At 46.5% G+C, this 26,256-nt stretch overlaps 1 non-coding gene across 1 annotated transcript in view; it reads left to right on the top strand.

Moving 5' to 3' along the window:
* The first annotated feature begins 990 nt into the window (after positions 1-990).
* LOC112543990 (uncharacterized) overlaps positions 991-26,256 on the top strand; it is a 29,488-nt gene continuing 4,222 nt past the window's right edge. The window contains exons 1-2 of the transcript XR_012901673.1: positions 991-2,209; positions 21,957-22,140. This is a non-coding gene — a transcript (uncharacterized LOC112543990). The remainder of the gene's footprint in view (positions 2,210-21,956; positions 22,141-26,256) is intronic.

Raw genomic sequence — 26,256 nt, 5'->3', positions numbered from 1 at the left:
CTACAGCTAGAGCAGTGGTTCTCAAACTTTTTGGCCCATGGCCCACTATTTAATGCAAACCTTTCTGCGAACCACCAGCCAACCACCCATGATGACAAAATGGGTGCAGAAGAGGGTCAGGGTGGGAAGTTGGGTGCAGGAGCAGGCAGAGGGTCAGGGATCTGGCCAGGAGGTTGGGTGCAGGAATGGGCTGAGGGTGGGCGGTCTGGCCAGCAGGTTGGGTGCAGGAGTGGTTTGGAGATTGGAGGTCTCAGTGGGAGGGGATGGGGAGTGGGATGAGGGTAGGGGTCTGGGCACTCCCAGGCACCATCCACTGCTGCTCCCATTGTCCAGGATTCCAGCCACAGGCAGTAGCTGGGAAAGTCTCCAGGAGAGCGGTTCCCTACACTGCCATTCCTCCAACCACCAGGTGGGAGAGGAAGTGGCAGTGTGCAAAGTTGCTTTCTCCCTCCACAAGCCAAATTCAGTCCATGAAGCTCGGGGCTCCCCCCTTTTGCAGCGGGCCCACCAGGGAAGCCCTGAACCCTTGGCCCACCTATAAAACAGAGTGGTCTGCAGATCACATGTTGAGAACCACTGAGCTAGAGAGAGAGCTTCATTCAAGTTTTTTACTGTATTTGACTCTATGCTTTCATTCTCATATTGTGCCACTCCCCTATCAGTGCAACCTCCTGTCATTCCTGTATAGTTTTTACTTTAGTATTACTATGTCCCATTGATAATCCTCATTCCATAATGCCTATTATATCAACATCCTCATTTAATGCAGACACTCTGATTCACTCATCTTAGCAGTTAGTCGTCTAACACTTCATATACAAGCTGGAGCACTCTTGGGGGGGGGGGGGGGGGGAACAGTGGCTGCTCAGCAGCCCCTCTATAAGCTCCTCCCACCAGCACCTCCTGTGATCAACTATTCTGCAGCATACAGGAAGCACTGTGGGAAAGGAGGAGGAGTGGAAGTGGGAAGAAGCAGGGGGAGGGGGTGTAATGGGGCAGGAAGAGGCAGGGCAGGGGTGAGGGGTGGAATGGGAGCAGAACCACGGGAGCACTTCCTGACACTTTAGAAAGTTGGCATCTCTGCAAAGGGATGTCCATGCCCAAACTGTGTACTGCTGCACACCTGTCAGCCTACCTTCAGCCCTTTTTAAAAAAAAAAATACTGTACTCTATGACCTCTTTAATTTTACATGACAGCAATCTGGTTCCATTTTGGTTTTGGCCCATCATTCTTGCCTATGCTCCATGTTACCCTGACGGTTCCTCAGTTCTTAATAAACCTAAGACTGTCCTCCCTACATCATTGTTTCATCCTCGCATTGAGGCCCTGCAGCTTTGCCTGTCTTCCTGGCCTTGCATGGGGAACTGGAAGCAGTTCAGCGAATGCTAGCATAGAGGTCCTGGACTTTAAACTTTTACCAATCAGCCTAAATTTGGCCTCCCACCTCTCTCTTCCTTTTCACCTATCTGCATGTATCATGACCACTGGCGCTCCCACAGCAATGCACATATGCCTGTCTAGAGACCTTGCAACCTTTGTGTCCACTAGGCAATTAACTATATAGGTCTCCTGGTCATCACAAACCCAGCTATTTGTATTTCTAGTAATCAAATCCCCCATTACTACTCCTGTAACTATTCATCTTAGAACATAGGAAATCAGAAGCTCTTGGAACTCCTAGACTAGAGGAAGGAGATAATGTCCGACTGTCAGATTGCACTTGATGTTACAGACGCAGTATTGGTACTAAAATGGGAAGCAATAAAACAGAAAAATTTAACCACTCAGCTCTCTCCAGACTACTATTTCATGCATTGGAGCATACATTCTCCTGTTGTTGTTTGTGATGTCACTGAACTATTGTGACTTCTCTGATGTAATGCAGCAAGACCAAATATGTGAGAGCCTGATTCCCACCAGCTAGGCACTTGTACAGCCTGTCTTTAAAGGAAAGAGTTCAACTTACTTTGCAAGAGTGATTACTTACCTTGTCCCATGAAATGAAGGGCCATCTCTCTTCAAGAAGGATGTCTGGGGAGCAAGCTTTCCTGAAACTGCCTCCTGTAGGAAAGGGTCAGAAAGTGAACTCCTATAACAAGGAAGAGGACATCTACAAAATGTTTTTAAAATTGTCTAGACTTCACTGCAAACTTCAGGACCCAATGAAGGAGCTGCTTTATCAGTGCGCTTGTGAGGAGGAAGGGGCACGTATGTGTATATAATTTGTAGTTGGGGCGGGCAGGGTGTGTTAAAACTTTGACTTGCTTCTGAGGAGAGATGCAAGTTGCCAAGAGTACAGGAATAACAGTACCTAAAGCATATGAAGTGGAGTGGAGATTGCAGGTGCTTTCTTCTTTGTTGATGTGGCACAGACTTTGGTAATGATTAGTTCTATCAGGGGATACCACTTGGATCAAGGTGGAGCTCTATATAATGGGACCTGTCATCTCCACAAGCCACCCTCCATATTAAAGATGAAGGCAGCTGTAGCTGCTTTTGGATTGTGAGTTACTGGTTGGCTGTTTGCATTGTGCTGCTTACAAGTCAAGAACGGACCAGATTTGTGAACTTGGATGACTGGAATGGGTGGCTCTTCTGCATCAGTATCCATGCACTGTGCACTAAAATATTTTATATGTTTTTAAAGATGCTATTTGCTTGCTTGGTCAAGCTGTTGACTTGAAGGTGTGGTGATATTAAATAAGCAGGCTGAGCTCAGTGCTGAAGAACATGAAAATGTTCTTCTCTTTCTGCTGAAGGTGGAAGGCACCCCTTTCAGGAGCTTAGCTGAATTTAGATATCAGCCTCTCTCACCATTTATAGGCTCAGCACCTTTATGTGACTGTATACCTACCAAAACTATCTGCTAATGCATATGTAGCATGATTGTAAGTAAACATCATAGCTATGTTGCTTTTGTCTTTCTGGCAAGAAATTCTCATTTTTTAAAGTTGGAGTTTTAACTTTTTATTCAGTTCACTTTGAGCTATCCCTTTAGTTCCATACAGATTTGATAACAGTGAAACTTGTTTCAAAGGGGTCCAAAATACTTAAGAGCTGAAAGACTGTAGAAATAAGTGTAATTAAATGTAAATTATTCTTAGTATCTTTGAACTTTAATAAATAAAGGAATTGTCTTTTCTTCTTAGCAATTTTTGAGTCTTCTTGGGGGTTAGTGAGAAGGTTGCTTACGCAGTTATAAGTATGTTCATTTGTTTTCATATTGGTACATAAAAATAAGTTAACTCACTAGTCATGTCACAAGACTGTCAGGAAAATGTTTCATTAAATGCTTATATTCAGATCCTAAACAATTGCAAATGAATATTACAAAAAGAAGCTTACCACATAAGCATTTAAGGAATAAAGAAAGGTTTCTTACTAGCAAATAGGTGTTCTTCTAGATGGCACTGCATATTCACACTTATGAGTACTGCACTGCTTTGTAGTGCATGGTAGAAGCTTCTCCCATCAGTGTCTCTTAGCATGCTCTTGTACCCCCCAGCCTTTCCACTCAGCATCTCTGAGGGTATGTCTACACGACAAAGTTAGTTCGAACTAACAGACGTTAGTTCGAACTAACTTTCATAGGCGCTACACTAGCGCTCCATTAGTTCGAACTTAATTCGAACTAACGGAGCGCTTAGTTTGAACTAGGTAATCCTCATTCCACGAGGATTAAGCCTAGTTTGAATTTACTAGTTCGAATTAAGGGCTGTGTAGACCCTTAATTTGAACTAGTGGGAGGCTAGCCCTCCCCAGATTTCCCTGGTGGCCACTCTGGCCAACACCAGGGAAACTCTACTGCCCCCCTCCCGGCCCCGGACCCCTTAAAGGGGCACAGGCTGGCTACGGTGCCCATGCCAGGTGCAAGCCTGCCAACACCCAGCCAGCAGACCCTGCACCTGGCACGGATCGAGCCACCCACCCGATGCCCCCAAGCCCTCCCCCTGTTCCCAGGACCAGGCTGGCGGCTCCCAGGAGCTTGACCGGGACCGCAAGAGGCGGGCACCCGCCTGGGCTAGTGCAGACATCGTGGACCTCGTCCACGATCTCCACACTAGGCACAGGAAAGTGACCAGCTAGGGCAGGAGAGCTGCCAGCCTGGCCACCCAGGAGCAGGAGTGCATGAAAATCAAGGGGGTCCACTGAGACCCCCGACCCTGAGCTCTGAGCTTAGAATGGCTGTACTGGGTCAGACCAAAGGTCCATCTAGCCCAGTAGCCTGTCTGCCGACAGTGGCCAACCCTAGGGACCCTGGAGGGGATGGACCGAAGACAGTGACCAAGCCATTTGTCTCGTGCCATCCCTCTCCAGCCTTCCTCAAACCGTGGGCAGGGACACCACTCCTACCCCCAGGCAAATAGCACTCCATGGACCCAACCTCCATGACTTGATCTCACATCCCTTTAAACTCTGGTCTAGTTCTAGCCTTCACAGCCTCCTGCAGCAAGGAGTTCAACAGGTTGACTCTTTGCTTTGTGAAGAACAACTTTCTGTTACTAGTTTGAAGCCTGCTACCCATTCCTTTCCTTTGGTGTCCTCTAGTCCTTCTTTATGGGAACTAATGAAGAACTTTTCTGTATGCAACCTCTCCACCCAACTCCTGCTTTTAGAGACCTCTATCCTGTCCCCCCTCCGTCTCCTCTTTTCTAAGCTGAAAAGTCTCAGTCTCTTTAGCCTCTCTTCATATGGGACCTGTTCCCAACCCCTGATCATTGTAGTTGCCCTCCCCTCTCCCAGCCTCTCTCTTCCCCTCTCCCACCTCCTTTTCCCAGTCTCCCCGAGTTTTCAATAAAGACAGATTCTATTTTTGAACACAATTGTCCTTTATTTTGTACATCAAGAAAAGGGGCTAGGGAAGGGTAAGTGGAAGGAGGTGAGGGAGGAATGGGGTACAAGCCCCCGATGGGGAGGACTGGGCTGGCTCTGTGGGCTTCTGGGGGTGGAAGCTCTCCTGCAGCCCCCCAGTTGCTCCCGCTCCCCAGATGGCAGCCTGCAGCAAGTGCAGCCGGGCTGAGGGCCGAGTGGTGTGATGTGCCCAGTGTGGGTACTCGGGGCACTCCAAGCCAGGACTGCTTTGCAAGCGGGGCACCCCTGAGAACTGTCTGTCTGGGGTGGGGGTCGGGACCCTTTAAGCGCAGCCCTCGGCTAGCCTGAGACAGCATCTCCACGCTCTAAGTCCTCCTCTGATGCCCTGCCGGCACTGCTTCCGGCCATCCTTAACCTCGGTTCAGGGTCCACTTAATGTGGACATGCTAGTTCGAATTAGCAAAACACTAATTCGAACTAGTTTTTAGTTCTAGACGCATTAGTTCGAATTAGCTTAGTTCGAATTAACTAATTCGAACTAAGTTAGTTCAAATTAGCACTGTAGTGTAGACGTACCCTGAAGGTCCTGAGAACAAGGCTATATTATGGGTACAGCGCCCTCTATCACCTCAATGGCAGAGAATAAATGAGTAGGACTCTGACAAAGAGGGGAAGATATGTGGAAAGTGTGAATATGCAGAACCATCTCAAAGAACTCCAGTTACAAGAGAGTAACCTTCATTTCTTCTCTGAATGGCTCTGCATATTCCCAGTTATAGGACAGAGTGTTAAGCAGTGCTGAAAATAATATGGAGAGTCATAAATTAATAGACTGAAGCATTGCTCTATCAAATCCAGTATCTGCTTTAGAAGCCAAGCCCAAAACATCATGCCTAGTTAAAGTTATGAACCGAACTCCAAATAGCAGCTCTGCAAATCTCAACAATAGAGACTGATTTAATACAAACAGATGAGGTTTCCGCAACTCCAGTGGAATGTGGATATATTGACCTACACATAGGAGTATGTCCCAGTGAATAACATTCAACAATAACTTAATTCATCTAGAAATGGTCTGGAATGAAAATGCGTACCCCATGTGATTTTTAGGATAACAAATAATCTGGATGATTTATGAAAACTTTTAGTTCTGTCCAAACAAGAATCAAAGACCCGTCTTACATTCAAAGTATGTAAAGCCAATTCAACCTTATTAGAATGTGGCTTGGGTGAAAAAACAGCAAATTAATGAACAGATTGACATGAGAATCTGAAATGACCTTTGGCAAAAACCTGGGCTCAGGCCAAAGAACCGCATTATCTTTATGGAAAATAGTGAATGATGGATCAGCAAAAGGAACATTTAGCTTCCTTACCCTGGTGGCAGATGCTGTAAGAATAATAATCCATTTTAATAGATAAACATTGTAAAGAGCACTCAGCAAAAGGTGAAAAGAGTGGTTTTATTAGGATGGCTAGAACCAAACTGAGATTCCAAGGAAGGACATATGTCTTAAAGGAAGATGCACAGTAGACAAGCCCTCCATAGATTTCTTAATGGTATTATGTACAAATATCTATCTACAATCAAAGACAGAAATGGCTGCAAAGTGAACCCTTAACAATGAATCGTGTGATGTAGAAACATATTTATTCTGACATATTCTACAAGAAGTCAAGACCAACCCACAGATTTTTGTAGTGAATGTGCATTTCTTTTAACTGCCTATTTTGAAAGTTTTAGAATCTCTGTTTTGAAATTGACAGTATAATATAAAGGTATCTAATCACTTAGACCTAATACAAGATGAACAGATTTCTAATTTTCTTGCAATTCATATAATATACAAAATTATGAAGAGAGAGTAACATTGTCACTGAAATCTTGGTCAGAAAGAAATCCCAAATAGCTATGTATCAAATAATTTATTCTCCTTTAAAAGCGGGGAAAAAATAGAGGTACCCCCTGACAAGCAAAAGAGAATGTGGGTCAAACTCACTTCTCTGAGTAGAGCCTGCCCAAGTTTGAGTTATAGTTTGAGTGTGATTTAAGTGACGCATCGCTCTTCTGTTTCATGGGTTGAATTTTACCCTATATTAAATGGAAAATCAGAAACCTCTGTAGATCTTCCTCCAAAGCAAGACTACTAAACTACAAACAACTAGTTCCAAGGTTGGGAGACAGAAACTTCAATACAGAATAGAAACAATTCTTTGAGCATTAAGAGAGGTCTGTATTCTCCTTTAATTATAATATTCAAATAACTAGTGGTGCCACCTCTTACCATATCAGGCCTGGAGATTGAAACTAAGAAAAGGAAATCCCAGGCTCAATGTCTCTCAGCAACTGTAGCTTAAAAAAGCATGTCTGCATTTTAATGTAGTTCGTATTCAGTATTAGGAGCCATTTTAATTCTACTTTGCAAAAGATTAAAAGAGTGTCTGAAGGGGATACTGTAAGAATGGGAGGATTATTTGTTAATAAAACTAATCCTGCCTATAAAAGGAGACCTGTGAGTGTGCATTTGGACAAATCCAATTTAACTTTCCTAAGCAGCAGCATTAACTTGACACACCAACCCATAAAACACTTGTGTGAATGGAAAGGACCATTGAACTAAGGACTTTGAAGAGTGCAACTAACAAAATGCCCCTGGCTTGTTAAAAAGAGATTTGAAATTGTTGACTGAAATTTAAATGAGTTTTGGGAGGCAGGTGGGTTGAAGACTGGGAATGGGGAGAATGGAAATTCTTCTCAACGATACCTTGCAAAAGAAAAAAAACCTGTGTAAATAGCAGAACACGAGTTCTCACACCACGGATTGAGGCAACTGATAGAAAGCCCAGATCTTGTTGATTTGCCCCTTTTATGTTCAAAGATGAAAATGCTTTGATCCCTATGGGCAGTTCTAAATAAAGTCACTAATTTAGGGTGCGTCTACGCTGCACCCTTGCCTTGAAATAAATGAGATACGCAATTTATAGTTGTGCAATTTACATCCACTCAATGTGCAGCAGCAGTCAAAAAAGCAAACAATGTTAGGAATCATTAAAAAAGGGATAGATTGCCTCTATATAAATCCATTGAATACTGCATGCAGATGTGTTTGCCTCATCTCAAAAAAGATATATTGGCATTGGAAAAGTTTCAGGAAAGTGCAACAAAAAATGTTGGAAGAGGTCCCACATGAAAAGAGATTAAAAATACTGGGACGTTTCAGCTTAGAAAAGAATAGACTGAGGGGGGGGGGTATGCTAGATGTCTATAAAATCATGACAGATATGGAGAAAGTGAACAAGGAAAAGTTATACTTGTTCCCATGACATAAGAACTAGAGATCAGCAAATGAAATTAAAACAGGTTCAAAACAAAGGCACATTTTTCTTCACAGTCAACCTGTGGAACTCCTTGCCAGAGGAGATTCTATAGACCAAGACTTCAACAGGTTTCAAAAAAGAGCTAGATAAGTTCATGGAGGTTAGGTCCATCAATGGCTATTAGCCAGAATGGGTAAGAATGGTGCCCCGAGCCTCTGTCAGAGGCTGGGAATACGTGACAGGAGAGGAATTACTTGATTCCCTTTTTTATTCCTTCCTTCCAGGGTATCTGTCATTGGCCACTGTCGGCAGACAGGATACTGGGCTAGATGGACCTTTCGTCTTACCCAGTATGGCCATTATGAAGATCCCAATAATATTTAGCTCCCGAAAGTAAATATTAAGAGCACTAACCATAGAGTTAGATCAAAATATCATGAGCATTCAGGTAATCATGGCAGAGACCATTTTACAGAGCATACCTTGTACAATACAGAATATACATTTATGGCATAACTTTCAAACATGCTAAGCACTCATATGAATGTTTGACTTTAATAGGAGTTGTGAATGCTCAACACCTCCAAAATTCAGGTCCTTACTCTGTAGAACACTTTTCACCCAAAATGCTCCAGAATCACAGACCTGATTCTGTAAGTTCAGTGCTGGGGTGACGGGGCGGCGGGGACCACCGAGGCTAGCCCCGCACCCCACACTCGGGCGCCAGATGGCCCGGGCGCCTCAAGACCCGAGCGTCTTTGCCGAGTCTGTTCGGCAGTGGCTGCCGGTGCAGATGCGGGAGGATCCCCAGTGGGCATGCCAGGGAGTGGCGGAAGGACTGGCGAGCGCATGTGCCGGCGTCCCGGGGAAGGGACGATGGCTTCAAAAGGGAGCTCCCAGCCGGGAGAACAGGAGACAGGGACCGGGACCACGAGGCCGTGGGAGGTAGCCGCCCCGGACCAGCCGGAATCAGACTGGACCCAATGGAGCGACGGATACGGCGGTGAGGGATCGGCTCGCCAGGACTGGGTGAGGATAACCACAGGACCTAGTGGGGAGGACCGGTGGCTGGCCCGAGAGGAGGAAGCAGCCCAGGACGGAACCAAGGAGGACCCGGGGACTGGTGAGTTGCGGTAGTAGCCCCCCCCCCCCCCCCCCCCCGGTCAAGCAGGATGTCAGGGACACCTTTTTTTAGGGTCCTGGGCTGGGACCTGGAGAGAGGGAAGGCACAGGTCCCCTTCCACTCGCGGCTGGCGCCAGAGCGGAGACGCAGGCTTCAAAAGCGTGAAAGACTCAGTGGCCCCTGGAAGGAAGGATCTAGACGGGCGGTCCAACCTCCGAGTGGGGAAGGACTCTTGACAAGTGGTGGAGAATGGGGGTAGTGACCTGGAACCCCTAGACTTGGGGGGGGGGGGGGGATAGTGGGAAGAAAAAAAAAGAGAGAAAGGACAACGGCTGTAAATCCCAAAACAGGTGAACAGCGTCTCACTGGGGCAAAGAGGAGGAGGCCAAGAGCCATGGACCCCGCTCTGATATTCGAGTGGCTCACAGAGCAACAAAAACAGCAGCATCAGCAACAAGTACAGTTGCTACAGCAACGAGCCGCCCAAAGCCAGGAACAACAACGACAGCTGGTTAGAGCAATAACCCAGCAACAGGAAAGATGGGTGCAGCATGGGGCCAATTTAAGCTGGGCCAGTGCCGTACCCCTGGTAGAGGGGAGCGAGGGGCCGGCAGGGACGGCCCAATTACCCATCAGATTGTGTGTTCGTCCATCGAGGTCGATGAGGATCACCCAGTGTCATCAGTTTGGTTGGGGGTGGGTTCAGAGATGGCTGATTAGTCCAATCCGAGCCCGAAATTGACAGTTACAGTGGGGACATGAAAGATCGGACTGCCAACCAGAGGAAGAGAAGATACCAGCCCTGGACTTGCGAAGAAGACGTTTCTCTGCCGCATAAAGCAGTCTCTTTTGTTTGTGGGCTATTGCACCATCATGTATTCGTCTGCGCCAGGCGGAACGATCAGCAGCAATACTCTCCCAATTTCCAGGATCCATGTTACAGTTCTTAAGGGAGGCCTTACGGGTGTCTTTGAATCTCTTCTTTTGACCTCCTAGAGATCGCTTACCGTGTTGTAATTCACCATAGAGCAATCGATCATCGGACATGCGCACAACATGGCCAGCCCATTTGAGTTGTGCCTTGCAAAGCATGGTGTGAATGCTTGTCATATTAGCCTGTAGAAGATCATCAGTATCTGGAACTTTATACTGCCATCTTATCTTCAGCAGTTTCCGTAGACAGTTCAGGTGGAAGTGATTCAGCTTTTTCGCATGACGACTATATACAGTCCAGGTCTCACAAGCATAGAGGAGGGTGGGCAAGACGACCGCCGAGTAGACTTTTAACTTGGTCTCAGTCTTAATGCCTCTTCGATTCCAAACATTAAGTTTAAGCCTTCCAAAAGCTGCACTGGCTCTGGCGATTCTAGTATTCACCTCCTCGTCAATGTTGGCTGCCTTCGATAGAGTGCTGCCAAGATATGTCGATGTGTCCACATTATCGAGCTTCTGGCCATTGACAGTGATAGATAGCTCAGTGTAGTCACAGCCAGGAGTGGGCTGTTGCAGAACCTTGGTTTTTTTGGTGGAGATCATGAGGCTGAAGCTCATGCATGCTGCGGAAAATAGATTCATGTAGTGTTGCATGCCTGCTTGCGTACCTGAGTTGAGGGCACAGTCATCCGCAAATAGAAAGTCACGAATGGTCTTGACCTGAACCTTGGTTTTGGTCTGAAGCCTCCTCAAGTTAAATAGCCTTCCATCAAAACGGTAGCGCAAGTCAATCTCGATATTATTTTCTCTAAAGGCATCAATCAGCACAGCAGAGAACATAAGTCTGAAGAGACTGGGGGCCAGGACGCATTCCTGTTTCACACCGTTTGTGACTGCGAATGGCTCTGAATAATTGCCACGATCTTGGACTCTGGCAAGCATGCAGTCATGGAACTGCTTCACGATTTCAATGAAGGTGTCTGGGCATCCAAATTTGGCCATAATCTTCCAGAGCCCCTCACGACTGACAGTCAAATGCTTTAGTTAGATCCACAAAGACAGTGTAGAGCTGGACATTCTGTTCTTGACACTTTTCTTGTAGTTGTTTGGTGGCAAATATCATGTCAGTAGTACCTCGTCCCTTCCTGAAGCCACACTGACTTTCCGGCAAGAGACCTTGGTCAAGGTGCTGTGTAAGTCTGCTTAAAAGTATTCTGGCGAAGACCTTTCCTGCAACACAGAGCAGAGTGATTCCTCTGTACTTGTCACAAGAGTGGCGATTTCCCTTGCACTTATATAGATAAATAATAGACGCATCTTTGAAGTCTTGAGGAACGCGTTTCTGTTTCCACATCTCTCAGAACATTTCAGTAAGCCTCTTAATTAACTTGGGTCCACCAGATTTATAAATTTCAGCTGGAATAGAATCAGCTCCAGGAACTTTACTGTTGGAGAGCAATTCAGTGGCCTTTTGAGTTTCCAGTACTGTTGGAGGATCAGCCAGGCTTTTGTTGATCTCCACCTGAGGTAGGCGGTCTATTGCCTCCTTGTTGATAGAAGAGGGCCTGTTAAGGACATCAGCAAAGTGCTCTGCCCAGCAATTAAGGATCTTCTCCTTATCAGTGAGCAAAGTTCTACCATCTGCGCTCAAGAGAGGGGCTGAACCAGATGTGACTGGGCCATACACAGCCTGAAGAGCATTGTAGAAGTTCCTCATATCGTGTTTGTCGGCAAAGGCCTGGATCTCATTAGCTTTCTGGCTCAGCCATGTGTCCTGCATCTCACGTAGCTTCATCTGTACAGTCTGACGTATCTTGGTGAAGGCAACTTTTTTTGCTACAGACTTAGGGTCACTGCTGTAGGCACGATGGAGACGATGTTTTTCATCCAGCAGTGCCTTGATTTCTCCACAGTTTTGGTCGAACCAGTCCTGGTGCTTTCTTGTGGTGATGCCAATTAACTCGGAGGCAGTGGAGTACACCAGCTGTTTGAAAGCTGCCCAGCTGGGCTCTATATCAGCATCAGTTCCAGTGGCTTCCAGCTTAAATGCCAGGGCATCAGCAAGCGATTGTTGGACGCCGCTGTCTTTCAGTCTAGAGATGTTTAGGCGCTTTGGGACCATGATGCCTTGTGGATGTCTGGGGGGCCGAATCCTAAGGTTCATCTTTGAGATGAGCAGTCTGTGGTCCGTCCAGCAGTCGGCGCCACACATAGCCTTGGTCACACGGACATCCTGTCGGTCTTTCTTACGGACTATTATATAGTCGATTAGATGCCAGTGCTTTGAGCGAGGGTGCATCCAAGTTGTTCCGCCTGTCCAAACGTAACAGAACATGGTATTAGTTATCAGGAGATCATTTGTTGCACATGTCCTCAAGAGCAGATGTCCATTGCTATTATAGCTACTAATGCCATATCTACCGATGACTCCCTTCCAGGAATCATGATCAGTACCAACTCTGGTGTTGAAGTCGCCTAAGACAATCAGCTTGTCTGACTTTGGTATTGTAGCAATCAGCTCTTCCAGGTCTTGGTAGAATTTGTCCTTGATGTCTTCTGGGTTAGTCATTGTTGGTGCGTAAGCACTAATAAATGTGACTTGCTTTTTCCCAGACAGAGGTAACTTCAGCACCATCAGCCAGTCATTGATTCCTCTTGGTAGGTTGGATAGCTTCTTCACCAGATTTGTCTGCACAGCAAATCCAACTCCCGACTCGCGGCATTCGTCTATCCTTCGCCCACTCCAGAAGAAGGTGTAACCTGCTCCAATTTCAGTCAGCTGTCCTTCCTCTGCCAGCCGGGTCTCACTCAGAGCTGCTATATCAATCTTGTAGCGAGCAAGCTCCTTGGCAATCAGGGCAGTTCTCCTTTCGGGTCTGTCGGCATCTGTATGATCCATGAGAGTACGTATGTTCCATGCTCCAAGAATGAGTGAAGTGTTACTGGTTTTCTTTGTATTTCGACCGCATAAGCGGGATTCCCACCAGCTGCGGTAAGCTGGTCAGGATTGGTGAAGCAGGCATTTTTTAGGGCACCTTTTCTAGCCCCTTCCTCAGACTACAGAGGTAAGCAGCGCTATCCTAAATTGAACTGCTCAGTTGCCCAGGTGGCTGCCGAAAACCATTGCTGCTTCAGATCAGTGGAAGACGACACTATAGCCTGAGCCACCTGCGTGCAGGTTCGCCACTGCGGCCGCCAGTGTATCCACACCTGCCGTTTTGCAGCTAGCCCATCGCCACAGGACTTAGGGTGAAGGAATGGATGATAACATGGGTGACATTTGATTAAATTTGATTAAAGTGAGGGAGAGTTGCACATCGTCAACCTCACTCTCTCGTCCAAGCTCCATAGCTCCAGTGGCAAGACATAGTCAAGATGGCTGGAATGGAAGCTGGATGCAGTGAATGACCAGGGCGTTCTACGTGTCTTGCCGTGCTCTATGCTGTCCACAAAGCATTGCTGAAAATCGCCTTTCTGCCTGTTGACCACATGGTGATTCCTCCGCGCAGTCCACCGAATCCAGTCTTCACGTGCATTGGGTGACAAGCCCAAAACTCACCCATCAGATTAACAAAGATGGGGCCACTGGATGACCCAGAGGCGTACCTCGTAACCTTTGAGAGGGTGGCACAGGCAGCCTGCTGGCCCAAAGAACATTGGGCCACCCTCCTGGCCCCGTACCTCACAGGGCCCATGCAACTGGCATATAGGAACCTGGCCGCCCAAGATGCCTTGAAGTACTATAAAGTAAAAGAGGCGATACTTGACCAGATCTGGGTCATACCAGAGACCTATAGGCAGAGGTTCCAGCACAAGCGATACCCCAACAGGGCGTGGCCACGGGCCATGGCTCAAAAATTAAGGGAACTGGCCTGGCAATGGCTGGAGCCAGATAAGCGAGATGTTGTGGTGCTCGAGCAATTCCTGCAGGTTCTCCCTGCAGGGGCCCAGAAATGGGTACGCAGGCATCGCCCTTATGGAAAACTATATGGCTGCAGAGACCCCAGGAGTGTCAGGGAGTGGAGAAAGAGATACCCAGGGGAGTGGCCGCCTAGCAGTAGAGGACTGTCAGAAAAGGGCGGGAAAGGAGTGGAGCCCCGATGGGGCCTAGGACGGGGGGTGGTGAGGCGACCTCCAGAAGAGGGAAAGAAGGGACCCCTTCAGAACTCGGGAATGAGTGGGCCCAGGGCCGAGACAGCAGAGGGGGTGACTGCAGAAGGGGGAATCCCCAGAAACACTGTTAACAGTGCGGTCAGGAAGGGCACTTCAAGTGGGAATGCCCCTTCATGGATTGCTCCTTCAGGCAGGGCATACCCTCGGGGGTGCCCCCTTTACCCGACCAAGGAGCTACAGTAACCAGCCAGGTACTAGTGGAGGGGGTGCCGGTCTGGGCTTTGGTGGACTCGGATTGCGGACAGATGATGGTCCGTACGGAATTGATCCTGAGCCCGTCGGGTCCACATTTTGGGTGCGGTGCATCCACGGAGATGTCCAGCCCTACCACACAGCATGGGTACAGATGCAGTGCGAGGGGGCGGAAGGCATCTGCTATGTGGCCTTAGCTCCGCAACTGGCCTACCCAGTGGTCCTCGGAAGGGATTGGCCTGGCTTCCGATGGATTTTGCAGACCTGGAACCAACCGGATCCCGAGAATCGAGAGGAGAGGCTGGCGGCAGTGGAGACCGAGCTGGATTGGGTCACGGACCATGACTTCCTAGAGGAACAGAAGAACGATCTGTCCCTAGTACGAGCCTGGGAGCAGGCCAGAGGACGTGAAGAAGTCGAGACCCCGAATCAACAGGGGGCCACACTTTGAGGTATGAGGGGGGGACTGCCTATATTGCGTGGCCAGGGAGACCGAAGGGCAGGGGGTGGTCTGGCAGCTACTGATACCGGCACACTACCGCAATAAGGTGCTAGAACTGGCCCACGAGAACCCATGGGCGGGGCATTTAGGTTGAGAAGAGACCCTTCACCGGCTTACGCAGTGGTTTTTCTGGCCAGGGATATACAAAGCCATCCAGGACTCTTGTGACTCGTGCCCCACCTGCCAACGGACCTGTTTACAGCTCTGCCCTAAGGCCCCTTTGGTACCCCTTCCGGTCATAGGCGTTCCCTTCGATAGGGTTGGCCTGGACTTGGTGGGACCAGTGGGAAAAATCTAAAGCCGGGTTTCAATATATCATGGTCCTGGTGGATTATGTGACCCATTACTCAGAAGCGGTGCCCCTGAGAAACACCACCGCAGCGATGATAGTGGGGGTGCTAGTCAAGATATTCGCCTGGGTGGGAATCCCAAAAGAGATCTTAACGGATCAAGGGACTAACTTAACGTCCCAATTAATCCGAGAATTGTGCAAGTTGTTATGGGTCAAGACCCTGCGGACCTCTGTCTACCACCCCCAGACGGACGGGGTGGTAGAAAGGTTCAACCGAATGTTAAAGGAGATGTTAAGATGATTCTTAGATGAGAAGCCCTGTGTCAGCCAACTGTCAGGGCAGTGTGTAGGTGCTATACACCCAAGACTTCAACTGCTGGGACTGGGGTCCCTTGCAGCGGGCAACCTGGAGGAGGTTGACGGGCGCCCAATAAGTTTACAGAGAGAGCTTATAACACCTTAGATTTCAGCTGCTAGACTTCGTAATTCCTTCGCAGCGGGCAGCCTTGGGGAAAGACTGAAAGGTGCCCCAGTGGATCTGCCACCTGGGAGTGCCACAAATCCAAATGCCCAAACTCTCCCTATATCTGTCCCTTAAGACCGGCTGAAGTTCTTTTAAATTGTGCCTGGTTCTGTTACAGCAACTGAAGGAGTCAGGTTAAAGCTTAAACAGTTACAGGTTTATTGAGGAAGCTTATAAATCATATGGCTGCAATGGCTATTGTTCTATTTCTTAACTGCTGGCAAATATATAATCTTAAAAAAATGGTTACAAAGAAAAAAAATAAAGATAGAAAATAATGGTACCAAATGACAGCTTAGTCTTTAAAGAGCTCTATTCTATGCATGCACTAAAACAAAGACACATACAGGTACAATTTTTACCCCCTTCTGCGTCGCTCAGTCCCAGCGTGTCAGGCCAGGATCGGTTCCTCGGAAAGACGAAAATACGAGGTGGGCGTCCCCGTGGAACCTCGGGAGGTCAAAACACCTAACCCGACCAGCAGGTAGTGGGTAGATTAACACTCAAAGTGAGTGCACTGCTGTACCTATCTTTATACCCATTGGGTCACTTATTTCTCTCATCTGTGATGCCAAATGGTGCTGGTCTGTCTTTTGTGACACCAGTTCTTACAAGGGAGTTGTGAACTTAATTTACACTTGTAAGAGAGAGTTGAGAGGATTAAATTGGAAGTACTGGAAATTCTTTTCTCAGTGGGGAATTCCTCTCCCAGGGACGACTGTGTGTATTCGTATCAACATGGGTGCCAGCTGGGCACTTCTTGCAGCCTCAAGCTCAGCTTATTGCCTTAATCGTTACTCAGAGTCAGAGAACTCGCATATCCTGATCTCGCATCAAAGCAGATCAAAGCTTAATGGCTATGCTGATTTTCCTTATTGTTCCTTCTCTGCCCTGTATACAGACATCTCAGAGGGCAAGCAAGATTGATGTGACGGGGGGGGGGGGGGTCTGTCTGGCTACACCCTGGGAGTGGGATAAGGCCCTACAAGCCCTGCTGTTCGCTGTAAGAGAAGTGCCACAGGCCTCAACCGGGTTCTCTCCTTTCGAACTGCTGTACGGAAGGCAGCCCCTCGGCATCCTAGACCTCATCAAGAAGACATGGGAAGAGCAGGATCCCCGCATACAGGGGACCATAAGCTATATCCTAAAGTTGAGGGAACGGCTAAAGTGGCTTGGCGACTTTGCGAAAAGAAATTTACAGCAAGCCCAAGAGCGGCAGGCCTTCTACTATAACCAGGGCACCAAAATGAGGGAATTCGAAGCCAGGGATCGAGTCCTCCTCCTGTTGCCAATAAGGGAATCAAAATTACTGGCATGGTGGCAAGGACCCTTTGAAATAATGTGAAGGGTGGGGCCTGTAGATTACGAAGTGCGGCTAGAGGGAAAGAGAGCCAGGTCGCAAATATACCACGTCAACCTCCTGAAGAAGTGGAAACCCTGCGAGGCCCTCGTGATAGTACCGAAGCAGGAGGAAGCAGAAGTGGGGCCCCTGGACCGGTGAGATGGAGGGTCTCGCACCCTTAGCTATAGGGGCCGAGCTAACGACCGCCCAGCACTGGGAAGTGGGAGTGATCGCCCAGGAATATGCCACCACCCTCTCCAAGACGCTCGGGAGGACCCAAGCTATTTACCACCACATCTTGACAACCCCCAGAAAGAAAGCATGTGACGCGGTAAGACCCCTACCCCGGAAGATGTTGGACACCCGTCAGGAAAGAAGTCCAGGAAATGTTGCTCCTGGGAGTGATCAAGAATCCCGGAGCAGATGGGAGGAATGCAATTGTACTGGTACTGAAACCAGATGGGTCACTCCGGTTTTGCGTGGATTTTTGGAAGGTAAACGCGATATCCTGGTTTGAGGTGTACCCCGTGCCTAGGGTGGACGAGCTGTTAGATTGATTGGGACAGGCCCAATACATATCAACCATGGATTTAACAAAAGGGTATTGGCAGATCCCTCTTACGCCGTCTTCCAAAGAAAAGACCGCCTTCTCCACTCCGTTTGGTTTGTTCCAGTTTAAGACAATGCTGTTCGGCTTGCACGATGCTGCAGCAACATTCCAGAGGTTGATGGACCGAGTCTTACGGAAACACCGGGAAGACGCTGCGGCTTATATTGACGACATCATCATCTACAGCCAAAACTGGGCAGAACACATATGACACCTACGAGCGGTGTTAGATCTTAAGGGATGCTGGCCTCACGGCCAACCCAACCAAATGCCACATAGGCCAACACGAAGTAACATATGGGTTATACAGTGGGGAGGGGGAAGCTGAGACGCCCGTCGGACAAGATAAGTCCTAGCCGAATACTGCTTTCGGACGACCAAAAAGCAAGTGCGGCAGTAATTAGGCTTAGCGGGCTATTACCAGAGATTTATCCCCCATTTCTCAACCATAGCGACCCCCCTCACGGACCTGACATGGGCCAACCAACCGAAAAGGGTCGTGAAGTCAGTGGAGAGAGAAAAAGACTTTAACAAGTTAAGGACCGCATTGATGGGGGCACCGGTGCTGAGGCAACCAGACTTCTCAAAGGGATTTGTAGTACAGACTGACGCCTCCGCAGTAGGATTAGGGGCAGTCCTGGCCCAAGAGATAGATAGGGAAGAACACCCAATATTATATTTAAGCCGAAAATTGTTCCCCCAGAAGAGGGCATACACCACAATTGAAAAGGAGGGCCTAGCAGTAAAATGGGCAGTCGAGTCCCTTCGTTATTACTTACTCGGGAGCTCTTTCAAGCTAGTAACTGACCACGCCCCCCTAAAGTGGTTGCAGTCCATGAAAGAGGTAAACTCGTGAATAACAAGGTGGTATTTGGCCTTACAACCCTACAGGTTTGAAGTGGCGCACCAACCAGGATGGAATCATAACGCGGACTTTTTTTTCAAGGACTGATGAGCAGGGAAGCAACGGAGATGGGAAAAAGGCAAGAAACTCAAGGGGGGGTGTGACGGGGCGGTGGGGACCGCCGAGGCTAGCCCTGCACCCCGCACTCAGGTGCTGGATGGCCCAGGCGCCTTGAGACCCGAGCGGCTTTGCTGAGTGTGTTCGGCGGCCGCAGGCGCAGGAGGCTCCCCGGCGGGTGCGCCGGAGAAGGGGCAGAAGGACTGGTGAGAGTATGCGCTGGCGTCCCAGGGAAGGGATGCAGACTTCAAAAGGGAGCTCCCTGCCAAGAGAACAGGGGACAGGGACGGGGACCATGAGGCCGTGGGAGGTAGCCGCCCCAGACCAGCCAGGACCAGACCGAACCCGACGAAGCGATGGATACAGCGGTGAGGGATTGGCTCGCCAGGACTGGGTGAGGATAACCACAAGACCTGGTGGGGAGGACTGGTGGCCGTCCCGAGAGGAGGAAGCAGCCCAGGATGGGACCAAGGAGGACCTGAGGACTGGTGAGTTGCAGCAGTAGCCCCCTCGGTCGAGCAGAATGTTAGGGACGCCTTTTCTTAGGGTCCTGGGCTGGGACCTGGAGAGAGGGAAGGCCCAGGTCCCCCTACACTCGCGGCTGGCGCCACAGCAGCAACGCAGGCTTCAAAAGCGTGAAAGACTCGGTGGCCCCCGGAAGGGAGGATCTAGACAGGAGGTCCAACCCCCGAGTGGGGAAGGACTCTTGACAGCTGGCTAATACTTATAGCCAGGGCTCGACAAATCACTGAATCTACTCACCAATGGCGAGTAAATTTCAGCTGGTCGCCCCTGTCGCCGGCAATGCGCACATGCACAGTGCGGGGCTGGCGAGTAGGTTTCGCCGCCGTTTGTCAAGCCCTGCTTATAGCTGCAGGAAACTATCCTGAAGTAAGAGGGGCTATAAACTGGTACAAATATGCTAACCTGTTTAAATCAGCTTGTGGGATCAGTTCTATATAGAAAAAGTACCTCATTTACTACTAAAAATGCAGCCAGCTGTAGGAGCAGAATGCAGCAGCTGTTTAACAGATTATTGCAAAACACTTCTATATTCTATTCTTTCCATTACAGATGAGAATACAATTTTCCCTTTAAGTATGTGCTTTGTTTAACAAAAAAAAAAAAGGTTTAAAACTTTAACTGTTATCCTATGGACTTCGATAGTGTGGTTAGAATAGAAATATTATATGATTGCATATAGCTAAGTGAATGATTCTCAAATCATTTCCCCATTTGCTGTACTGCCAACTTCCAAGGATTCAAGCATGAGTCAATGCCCACAAAAAACATAAGATTTTTATAAATAATACAGTTTGGGATCTTTGTATTTGCATTCTGATTTAGGGACCACTTATTCCAACCTCTCTCCACAATCATGAGGACTAGAAACATGCTAGTTATTTAAAAAAAGAATGGTAGTAGCTGAGATTCTCATGTAATAGCATGACTTCAGGAACCAGGTCTTTAAAAACTCCAAACCCAGATATCATGGGACTCGCCATAAAATTAGAGGAGTTGGTGACTTTGCTAGCCCATTGCATGATCTGATGATTGTGCTTGACTCTAATCGTATCTTAGCCTAAGCAAAACTCAGTTAGGAATTAATTGTAGTATTTCACCCATATCTCCAGAACTCAAATTTCCACTATTCCTGTAAATCCCCATTCTTTTAAATGTAAATGATAAATGATGGTCTCTTCATTCCACTCCTTGTACTGTGGATTATTGATAGTAAACAATTCATCTTCATGCTTAATTTTATTTCAGCTCCACTTTGGTCCTTCAGTTGCATCTTAGGCTGTGTCCAGACTCCATGCCTCCTTCGACGGAGGCATGTAGATTAGCCACATCGGAAGAGGGAAATGAAGCCGCGATTAAAATAATCGCGGCTTCATTTAAATTTAAATGGCTGCCCCGATCTGCCGATCAGCTGTTTGTCGGCAGATCGGGAGAGTCTGGACGCGATGCCCCGACAAAGAAGCCTTTCTTCATCGACACAGGTAAGCCTCGTGAAACCAGGTTTACCTGTGTCGATGAAGAAAGGCTTCTTTGTCGGGGCATCGCGTCCAGACTCTCCCGATCTGCCGACAAACAGCTGATCGGCAGATCGGGGCAGCCATTTAAATTTAAATGAAGCCGCGATTATTTTAATCGCGGCTTCATTTCCCTCTTCCGATGTGGCTAATCTACATGCCTCCGTCGAAGGAGGCATGGAGTCTGGACACAGCCTTAGTCTCTTCATTAGGGAACAAGTACCTAACCATTTGAATTCAAAGATAAGATTGATGACATGTCTAAACTAGTTAGTAGGAAAACCTTACATATATTCATGAAATAATGTTCCTAACATATTAAAGGAAAGCTCTTTAAGCTTTATTTTGTGTGGACAAATAGAGTTAATTTTTAATACTGCAAAGATAGTTGCTGAGGGAAATATTTACTCAGAGTGATACTTACTAGGACAGATCCAGACAGCAAAATTCAAACCGGATAAGGGGAGTTTAAGACTTCTGCTTAAAGAATCATTGTTACAAGCCAAAAAAAACCCCAAACTCATGTTTAGATTGCTTGCAGTCGTATCACTTAGGTCTGTGATCTTCTTAATACTTATAAACTAAAAAGGGTCAAGCAAGATCAGCACTAAGCTAGATGCTTCAGAAAATGGTGTTTGACATTGAGTGAGAATCTTCCCCTAGAGTCGGTACTGACCCAATACATTAGTCTGGTGTTGAGGATCTCTCAGCTACCCTATGCATTACTCTAGCGGGGTGAGGTGTCCTCTTCTGCATAAAATAGAAGAACAGTTTCCAACTACTTCTGATTATTAAAAATTCTAGGGTGGCACTTCTCATGATGGGCATCAGTCCTTCATAGATTTAAGATTGCCAACAAAGCTAATTCATATAAAGACCAGATTATGTTAAAAACGTTTGAGGGCCAAGATTTAAAAATTACTAGTGATATTTTGTGCCCAATTTATGGCACTTTAAGAGATCTTAATTTCCTGGGGATTGGTGTGTAGTGTTTTCTGAAAACTGGGCCTTCTTTAAGGTATCACAAGTTAGACACACAAACACTGAAGCAGCCAAAAATCACAATTGGTTCAAAATATACTGGCTGAGAACAGAAAATTCATCCTATATTTTTCATTATTCTCTTGCTTGAGTTCAGGTTTCCACGGCTTCAACTCTGAATATCCTTTAACCGGTAAGGAGCTACCCCGTGAGCTTTATCTTTCACCAGAGCCAGACCACGTACCACTCAGGAAAAGAAACATTTCCAACAAGCTTGCTGAGGAATACAGGCAATTCAGATTGAATTTAAAGGATACCCCAATATCAGCAGTAATTGTAAGGTAATCAGTCTTATTCTTTCAGGATGCCATAGACAGAGGTATCACTTTAACAGTGTGATTATATGTGGGGATATAACTAGGAAAGCAATTTTCAGAGAGACTATGGGCTAGATTTTGCTTTCATACTGATAGAAAACAGAAATAAGTCAGTGGAGTTTTATACCTGCAAAATTTGGCCCAGTGTGACAGTTTCCTCTTCCTTTTGCACCGTTTAGAGACTGACAGGTGGCAGTTGAGGCCCCAGGCTTTAAGGGCAAAGGGATTAGACAGAAAGAGAGCTTTATGAAAATCAAAATCCCAAGCTTACTCAAAACTTCTGCTTTTCTACATGTTTCTGGCAATGAAGTACCTAGAACCAGGTGCTCAGAGGTGCACGGAGAACATTCTAAGAACTTAAGTAGAGAACTTATCAGTCATTAAGAGGGCTATTTCCTTCTTGCTTTGATGCCTTATATATAACCCAAAATTCCATTAGCTCACTCTTCTTGTTTCACATTGCAAACTCAGTCTGAGCATGTTAGAAGTGTCTCCTCCCATTTAATTTCTCTTTATCCCCTTACTTCTAATCCACTGATGGTTTATCTTTGAGATTTGCCTTTGAAAAGTACATAGTGCTGTTATTTCTTATCAAATGTGCCAATATCCTTTGTAATGTTTCTGACCTACGTGGTGCTCACAGCAGCCCCAGAACTATCTGCGAAGGACATTGACATGCTACAAATTTCCTCTTCCAACATATTAGTGAATAGCTTCTTTTTTCAATGTATCTGGGAGAGCCAGCTGATTAACTGCCCATCACTGATGGATGTTTTTTCATATCCTATTTTGCAACTCTCACCAGAAAGCTCTCTCGTATTTTGAGGGGGATGTTACCTTCCCAGTTAGCTGTGTTTTCCAAATGATTTTCCAAGCACACACTGTTCTGTTGTCTGCATATTCTTTCTGCATATTCTTTCTAGGAAGTATTTAATTTCTGGAGTGTGCTTTTGTACACCCTGTCTACTGTTCCACTGGGTGAACCAAGAACTCTTGCATTTCTGCAAGTTATGGAAGAGAGAGAGACAGCCACTGTCATCCTGAGCGCACACATTTTCTTGAGCATCTAATTCCTTGCTCTCTTGAGCAGAGCGGTGCTTGCAATTAGCCTTCCAACCAGGACCTCTGGACAGGACGTTAGCTTTACTAAGGGGGTATGAATGTGAAGTCATGACATTGCAGTTTGTCCAACCACCAGCAATGACTTAATTTAATTTTCTGTTGCCCACACAATCTGGTGCTATCAAATTTAAAAACAGAATTATGGGCAAGACCCAAGAAGACTGAGTTATGCTTCCGTGATACAGGCCTTTGAGAAAATGTAATCTTTTTCCTCTTTACTATTGGGAAATGATGAGGAGGCTCCTTAATGGGCCATTTCTCCTCAATCAATCTTGTGCTGGACCAGGGTAGTACAACTTTTCTATCCTTTGGATTAGGTGGACCTCTGATTCCTACACCAGAGAATACCTGAGATTATTGTGCTGTGGCACATTCAAATGTTCCAGTAGGATGCTAGAACAAGACAACAAAAACTGCAATTTTCCCCTTTGTAGCTTTTCTTGTACATCAGCATTTAGAGATCCACTGGTTCAATTTGAAACCATGGTTCCTGCTTTTACTGCTTGTCAAACATTCAGCAAACAAGAATATATTCCTGCTTCAGATCAACAAGAGCATTAGCAGCTAAAAGTTCCCTGAGAATCTGGGTCTCAGAGGAGGTTAGAATCATGTCTCATCTTTCTCTTGATGGAACCCAACCACAGCATGCATATATATTAATGTTTCTGGTCCTGAAAGCAGGACAACTTGTGCATGGCAAACTAATTGACTACAATGCATTTGTTTCACTTGAGCCACATCTTTAAAGGCAATTTCCACACTGATTTTTTTTAAGACCTTGTTCTTGGCTAGAATGAATTCTAAATCTTCTGGTCCATGGCAGTCAGGTTGCTGGTCACATCAACCTGACTACCGTGGACCAGAAGATTTGGAACTATTGATTCCAGACTAGGCGCATTACAAATGGCCTTCCCAGTCTGTTCAGATATATTGTAGTTCCTGCTCCAATAAATTTTGTTTCCACCTGAAAGTCATCTCTCAACTTGGTGGAACTGAAGATAAAATCTCTCCTCATGCTACAACGTACAATACTGTCATATCGCCGATGGGAGGTTTCAAGGAATCCATTAAAGTACTGAACAGAATGGGTTTTTACTGGCAACAAAACCTTTTAGACTTGAGGATTAACCAGATCACAAACAGGAAATGCCTCCAAGAGTCTACTCTCAACTCTCAGGTGAGGGCTGAGCAAGACAAGATTTTGTTCAAAGGGGACCAAGCAGTAATCCTAACAGATTCAAGAGCCGACATGGCATGCATACACACTTCACACCTGGAGTATAAACATGCCTGAGACAAGGCAGGAAATGTACTGACTGCCACAGACCAGCACATTTGGAATTCATTATAATTTAATATGTGCAATAAATGCCAAAATATATTGGCCAAGTATGAATGTCCAATTGGGAGCATACATGGAACAGGGTGAGGTATACAAAGTGTCATGATCAACAGAAAGACTCATGAAATCCCAATCCAACTATAGGGAAAGGTTGCAATAGACCTGTTTCCTTTTAATGACAGGAACTGCATAGTCATAGGAAATTTTAATGCTAGCTTCTGAGAGATGGACTATCTAGAAGATTCCAGCAAGAACTATGATCCAGAAACGGAAGGTCCATTTTGCAAGATATGGTATATCTGACACTGTGCTTACTGGAGCAGACTTCAGATAATTCAGCACCAAATGAGAATCTGAGCACAAGATAGCTTCCCTCTGAATAACAAGAAGGCAGAGTCGGCATTTCCCACAAAGCAACAGAAAGTCAGAGTTGACATTAACTACAGCCAAGAAACCAATGGCGGAGGCAAAACAGACATAAAAGGATCCCTACCTGGCAATCGTAGATCACCAGAACTGGAAGGGACCTCAAGAGGTCATCGAAACCAATCCGGTCTTCTTGGCAGGACCCAGTACTGCTTAGACCATCCCTGATAGATGTCTATTTAACCTGTTCTTAAATATCTACAGAAATGGAGATTCCACAATCTCCCTTGGCAACTTACTCTAGTGTTTAACCATCCTGACAGTTAGGAAGTTTTTCCTAAAGTCCAACCTAAACCTCCCTTGCTGCAGTTTAAGCCTATTACAGTACTTCTTGTTCTATCCTCAGAGGCCAAGGAGAACAATTTTTCTCCCTCCTCCTTGCGATACCCTTTTAGAGACCTGAAAGCCACTATCCTGTCCCTTCTCAGTCTTATCCTTTCCAAACTAAACAAGCCCAGTTCTTTCAGTCTTCCTTCATAGGTCATATTCTCTAGACCTTTAAGCATTTTTGTTGCTCTTCTCTGGACCTTCTCCAATTTCTCCACATCTTTCTTGAAAAAAATGTTCAATGTTGGACTATTGAAATACACATTCCCAGGAGAATTAATATCCCAACATAGAGACTGGTTGGTTAGTGAATCAAGACCTGCTTCACATAAGGGATACTTTGCTATAGCCCAGCAGAACTGACAGTACACAACAGCCGTTACAAGCATGCCAATCTAAGTAGGCAATTCATCACTACAAAGGAGCCAGAGTGAGTCTACACAGCACCCTTACCTCAAAATAAAGCATCATTCTGACAGGTCCCTTAACCCTCATGGAGTGAGGGTTACAGGAACGCCAGAATAGCACACCTGTGATTTCAGAATATATTTTGAAATAGCAATACATTGTCTTTAAATGTACTTGCTATTTCGGGATACTTCCGGTATCCTGAAATAGCCCCACTGTTTAGACGTAGCCCCAAAGACCTGAGGCCACTATGTACAGGTGAGCAGCTCTAGGTCTAACCATCAAATAGCCATACAGCGCAAAAGGCAACAGTTCAAGTTGCAGTGGGAGGTAGATACAGATTCAGAACAATAGCAGAGATGAAACTGAAGAGAACTGCTGAACAGTCGCAGACAATAGGGGCCAAGGCCAGGACCTGTAGGATGTATAGACATCTCTGATGGAAAGTCAAAGGA

Source organism: Pelodiscus sinensis, chromosome 2 (assembly GCF_049634645.1).
Source record: "Pelodiscus sinensis isolate JC-2024 chromosome 2, ASM4963464v1, whole genome shotgun sequence".
NCBI classification, from domain to species: domain Eukaryota; kingdom Metazoa; phylum Chordata; order Testudines; family Trionychidae; genus Pelodiscus; species Pelodiscus sinensis.
This window is presented reverse-complemented; position numbering and strand designations above follow the sequence as displayed.